The sequence below is a fragment of the Chinchilla lanigera genome, unplaced genomic scaffold (assembly GCF_000276665.1).
Source record: "Chinchilla lanigera isolate Chin_1 unplaced genomic scaffold, ChiLan1.0 scaffold00067, whole genome shotgun sequence".
Lineage (NCBI taxonomy): Eukaryota > Metazoa > Chordata > Mammalia > Rodentia > Chinchillidae > Chinchilla > Chinchilla lanigera.
In genome coordinates this window covers 12,802,952-12,809,354 of record NW_004955468.1, presented here as the reverse complement: position 1 = coordinate 12,809,354, position 6,403 = coordinate 12,802,952, and positions in this window count along the sequence as shown.

Here is a 6,403-nt window from a genome sequence, read left to right as displayed (position 1 = left end):
CTGAATATCAGACACCTTAGAACATAAAATGAAACTGTTGTTTTCTTAACAACCATTAACATCCTATCATTTAAATCCCTCTAGAATGTTAACAGATAATAATTACATAGTTGCACATTGAAGTAGGAAACCAAATGCATAAATAACTGCTGCATGACAGTCATGACATTTTGTAACATACTTAAAATTTCATTTTGACATAACCTAACCCTCTCAACCAATCATCTCTATCTAATGCATAAGCTTTTCTCCAATCTGTTTTTTATTTTATTTTATTTTATTTTTATTTTATTTTTTGGTTTTTTTCTGGTATCAGGAATCGAACTCACGACCTTGCGCTTGCCAGGCAGGCAATGTGCCGCTGAGCTAAATCCCCAGCCCCTAATCCAATCTGTTATCATCTAATGAAATACACCCAAGTTTTTTAAAGGCCAAGATCTGAATTTGAACAAAAGTCTCATCATAAGCAATCCTTGCTTTACCTTTTGAAGAACTATACATCCAGAATCATGAATACATTTCAGTACACTATGAAATTAATAATACTAAATTATCATACATATAAAAAAACCTTCGATTTTTTGTTTTGTTTTGTTTTGTTTTCCAGTACCAAGAATCAAACTCACAACCTTGTGCTTGGCAGGCAGGTGCTGTGTTGCTGAGCTAAATCCCCAGCCCCTCTTTGCTTCTTAGTTTAGTTCTGTACTAAGAACATCTTTCATGAGAACACCTTTTTATTTTTTCTGGAACATTTTTAACCATTACCAAATTATTGGGGGTATCTCCCAACAGACTCTGAAGATCACTGGGGGCTCCTTATTAATGAACAAAGGTTGGCCACCCCTTTACTCACCAATTGGAGTCCTATCCAACAATTTTTCTGCTCAGGGATTATAGTTAAATATCTTTATTTAAATATTGTCATTTAGTCCAGCTGGTAATTTAGGAGAAAGCATGCTTTTAGATTTGCACCCCAAGTGTATCATGAAAAAATTTTGTTGAGCTCAAAAATAAAGGACAACAGCTGTTCACAAAATGGCAGACAAATACGTCACAAGTACACAGAACATACATTTACACAAAATCAGTGTACTCAAACCTTTAACCAAATTTCATTACAGTAATTCTATTACAATTTTGAAAATGTATAATTTAACTGTCATTATAAATGGTCCCCATGTATCATACGGACCAGAAAGCTATTTGAATTCACTAATATAAATTAGTACAGGCATACACAGCTGATCCTATAAAGTCAATGCCTGTCATAGTGGCTGTGACAGCCAACACAGCTGAAAATATATTACCAGCTATAAATATTTTTCACTGAAATGCAGCTAGCTCTGGAAATGATGGGTTACTTTCTTAAGTTGTTCCTAAATTGGGGGTTGTGCTTTCTGAATGTTCCTGATTATTATCCAAGGCTGGTGCTCTAGTGGCATCACTCTCATTTTTTTTTTTCACCAGAGAATTCAGATCGAATCTGACTCTTTTGCGGCTCATGTCGAGGTTTTAATTCTTCTAGCAGGTAACCACACTTTATCTCCTGAATCTGTAATGACACAAGCAAATCCTCTCTCAAATTTGAACAATACCTTTTTCCCATTTTCCAGTATGAACATCTTTCCAAAAGATGTCCATCTATTTTCAGTTGTAACTCGGGTCTTTTATCTCCTATAGAGGTTCACCAAAAAATTCCTCCTCCAGTACTTCCAAAACCCTCCACACGCTCCATGGGAGCAGCACGACCTAACACATATGGAAAAAGCAACGATTGGGCTATCCGCTCTCCTGCTTCAATTTGAATATGGTTGTAAAACTTGCATCATAATGTGAATCTCATCTTTAGAGTCCATTACGCCTACATGTACTTTTGAAGTCAAACTACTTTTTCCCACAATCAAACCAACTGATTCCTCACATAGAGGCCCATAAATCCTGGTTCTAGTCTTCTGAATTCCTAAAGTGAGGGATAACATAACGTTCTCTAAGGAGGGGATGTCTAATGCTGTGCTACCTTTGGTGGCAGCAAAAAAGATGACTGAGGTGGGTCCCTAAAAGGATTAAACTTATATGTAGGGGTTGAGGGTTGCACCAGATATGCCTGAGAAGCCAAAAAATACTCTTAAGAGACCAAAGAAGGAGGCAGAGGAAAATCCAGTTTCCCCTTCTTATAGTCAGTATTGGATCTAAAAGATCCATACCTTCCTTCCTCCGCTGCAGTTGGTCCCTGCTCCTGACATGATAGTTTCCTCATATCCTATCTTCTGTAAAATCTCTTGTTATGTTTTGTATTTTTTTCCCAAAACAGAAAATTTCCCATAACCCTGATGAACAATCCTGGAGACCGGGCTTACCTGCCCGCCGATTCTCCTCCGGTCTGTCGAGCACTGACTTAATTTCCTTAATTCCCTTTGCTAATCTCAAAGACTTATCTTCATACCTTAGTCTTGAAGACTTATTTTCGTACTCTAGTCTCATAGACTTCCTTTCAAACTCAAGTCCCTGTTCCTGGAGCCATATGTTGGTATTATCTGTAGTGACAGGTCCAGAGAATGAGGTGCCCGCGGATGAATAAGAAACGGTAAACGATAAGAAAAACAGAAGAGGCCTGTGGGATCAGGGGGCCCACAGCCTCTGGGACTGCAGCAACCTCGATCACCCATCTCAGTCGCCTTTTATTAGAACCCAGAATGCCACTCAGACCCACAGGAGTAATTCACTATCCCTTTCCATTTCTGCCTCTCAGCTGATGGCAACCATCCTAGGGGGAGCCTCCCGCACCCCGCACCACGTGCACTCAGCACGGCTGGGGATCATAAGCCGACCATCGGTAATCAGTTCTTTAGCAATCACAGTCCTTTCCCCCACACTGTTGTTCTCTCTACACTGGATTTAACAAAATTTAGTTGGTTAAAAAAAAAAATAGGCTGGCGATGTAACTCGTGGAAAAGCACTTGCCTATCGAAGAAGAAGAAGGAGAGGAAGAAGAAGAAGGAGAGGAAGAAGAAGGAAGAGGAAGAGGAGGGAGAGGTGAGGAGGGGGAAGCAAATGCTTACTGAAACTAAATTTGATACTGTATAATAGTATATATCTTCCTTTTAGTATGCTGTGTAGTTTTTTTAAAGAGAATAAAAAAATAATTTAAAAAATTAGAAACTGGGGCTGGGGATTTAGCTCAGCGGCAAAGCGCCTGCCTGGCAAGCGCAAGGTCGTGAGTTCGATTCCGGTACCAGAAAAAAAAACAAAAAACAAACAACAACAACAACAAAAATTTAAAAAAATAAAAAATTAGAAACTATAGAGAGCCCTTCCCAGTCCTCATCGAGGCCCAGTAAGTTTACATTTGTAATCCCATGAAGAGTTATTGGAATTCTAGTGAGTTACAGTAATTTCAACCTACCACTTCCAGTGCAACCCATGGCGAGAATAAAAACACTAAGGCATGTTTATAGTTATGAGGAGGCAAGAGGTCCTAAGTCCAGCCACAATAATGGCCATCTGGAATAAAGGCCTTGACCCAAGGCCGAACCTGGGTTTTATTCATTCATGAAGGAGAGAGTGGCTTGAGGATGAGTGACTGTGAGAACTATAGGAAGCAGGTGAGTGCAGTGAGCTGGGCCTGAAATCATCTCTGCAAATGCAGAGAAGTATATGCAGAAAGAGTAATCTGCATAACACAATTGAGATAGTATCTAATGATTTGGGGTTGGTGCTTTAGCTCTGATGTGTAATTTTGAAGCCCCAGGAAGTCATAGCCTCACATTGGGGTTCGGGGGAAACATGCTGATATACATTGCTTAAAGCCAATTGAAGGGATAAGGAAAAGTCCTAGCCAGCTCTGTACATATCAATACATGTAAACAGGGTCAGGCTCAGCCAAAATGGAGGTAATTGCTCTTCTTTGAAAGAGAGTAGCCTAGGTGGTCCTCCACAAGAAACAATACAGAATTTCACAAAACAAGATGATAGGAATTCAACAGTGGTTGTTATATTGCATATTGTTGTCTTCAAAGTAGTTGTTGAGATTACCAGATATAAGCATGCAAAATTGGTCCAAAAAAATTTAAGCATTAACTGTTCTTTCAATAAATCAATGGAAATCAGCAGTACAATTATCTTAGTTTTTCTTTTCTGTGTGTGTATAGTTTGATACATGTCCTTTGAATCTGAACATGTCTTTTAGTTTGAACATGTCTTTTAATTGTTTCATTTTTTTTTTTAGACAGGATCTCACTGTGTAGTTTACACTGGGCTTGAACTCCTATGACAGCTGGGTGTGGTGGCGCATGCCTGTAATCCCAGCACTCGGGAGGCTGAGGCAGGAGGATCATTTCAAGTTCGAGACCAGCCTGGTCTCCAAAGTGAGCTCAAGGCCAGCCTGAACTGCACAGTGAGACCCTGTCTCAAAAAAGACAACAAAAAAAGAACTCCTATGTAACCCAGGCTGACCTTCAACTCATAGTGTTCCTCCTGCCTTGGCCTTCTAAATGCTGGGATTACAAGCATGTGACACCACGCCTGGCCAAAGTTTTTATTTTTTTTTTGAGACAAGATCCCACTGTGTTGTTCAGGCTGGTCTTGAATTCACTGTGTTGCCCAGGATGGCCTTGAACTTTCAGGCTCTCAAGTGCTAGGATTACAGGCATTCACCACTGCGTCCATTTGAGACCTTTTCATTTTTTAATGACAGAGTTTTTACTTCTCAAGTTTGATTTTTAGCAATTTAATTCGTTTACCTGGGCTGGGGATATAGCTCAGTGGCATAAGTGCCTGTCTGGCAAGCACAAGGTCTGAGTTTGATTTCCAGTACCAAAAAAAAAAAAAAAAAAAAAAACCCCAAACAAACATTCCTTTATCTGTGGAAGAGAAGACTGGGTTAGAGATGGAACCTGTTTTCTGACTTTTCAAATTGCCGATGAAATCCTTTCAGACATTTCTTGCATTCCTTGCCCTTTTCTCACCTGCCTCTTCTCTTCCTGGCTGCCTTCTGGACTGCAGCCAGGTTCTCTCCCTCCTGTCTCACAGTCCACACTCAAATCTCCCATTCACCCAGTGCTTGAGTGTCACAGAGCTATCCCACTTTTTCCCTGGGCTAATCTGAGTTTAGCTGGATACTGTGGGGTCCAAAGATAAAGTGGAAATACTGTGTGTGAAAGTAGCCCAGAGTCTAGTACATATCAGTTACTCTTTTCCCAAATAACCATATCCTTGGTTCTCAGACAGGTTGGGAAATTTTTTCCTGGGGGCTAATTCCCCTCTTTAGTTAGTCTGAACCATCCTAGTTTGTTTTCTTTTTTTCTTCTTTCTTTTTTAAGACAGGATCTCTCTGTAGTTAGCCCAGGCTGTCTGGAACTCCTGGCAATTCTCCTACTTCATCCTCCCAAGTGCTGGGATTACATTTGTGTGCCACCATGCCTGGCCTCTAGTCTTCTTTCCCACCTTTAGTTATTATAGTTTATGGAGTTTCTTTTTATTTATTTTTTAGAGAGGATCTCTTTATGTTGTTCAGGCTGCCCTTGAACTAAGTATATAGCCCAGCTGGCTTCAAACTCAGCATCCTCCTGTCTCAGCCTCCAGAGTGTGGGATCACAGGTGAGCACCACCACGCTTAAGTATGGAGGCCACTGAGCTTTGAGCAAGCTCACTTGTAACCACTTACTGAAACAAGAGCTGGAACACTAAAATACCTAGGATCTTCCTATTGTCTGTTACCAGATTAGTGTTCTACATGCTGATGTGTACTTTTGCTTTACAGCTGGAGGTTAGAGAGAATCCTAGAAGCACACTGATCTGACTGCACAACTATGCCCTCTGGTGTGATCATTGTTGAGACAACATTCCTTTTTCTCCCTCATTAACCATTTGGTTCTTAGCTATGGTTGGTTCCAATCCATTACCTTTCAGAATTCTCTTTCCCTTTCCTCCTAGCTGACTATTTCAGCAGGTGGGGCTCAAACCCGGGTTGACCAGTGAGACTCACTAGAGGCACTCTGCTTGCCTTTACTGATTTGTTTTTGGTACCAAGAATTGAAACCAGGGCCTTTGCTGAGCTACATTCCCAAGCATTTTTATTTTTTATTTCTTTTCTTTTTTTTTTTGGTCTTTTTTTTTGGTTTTTCTCCGGTACAGGGAACCGAACTCACAACCTTGCGCTTGCCAGACAGGCGCTTTGCCGCTGAGCTAAAGCGCCAGCCCCTTTTATTTTTTATTTCAACACTGGGTTGCTAAATTGCCCAGGCCGGGCTCAAATTTATAGTCCTCCCAGCCTCCCAGTGTGCTGGGATTATAGGCCTGTGGCACCACACCCGGCTTTTCCTTTGTGTGGGAGTCCGTGGTCTCGGTGGTCTCTCGGTGGTGCCTGGGAGAAAACGGCAAGAGGATATAGAAAATAAAGATATGA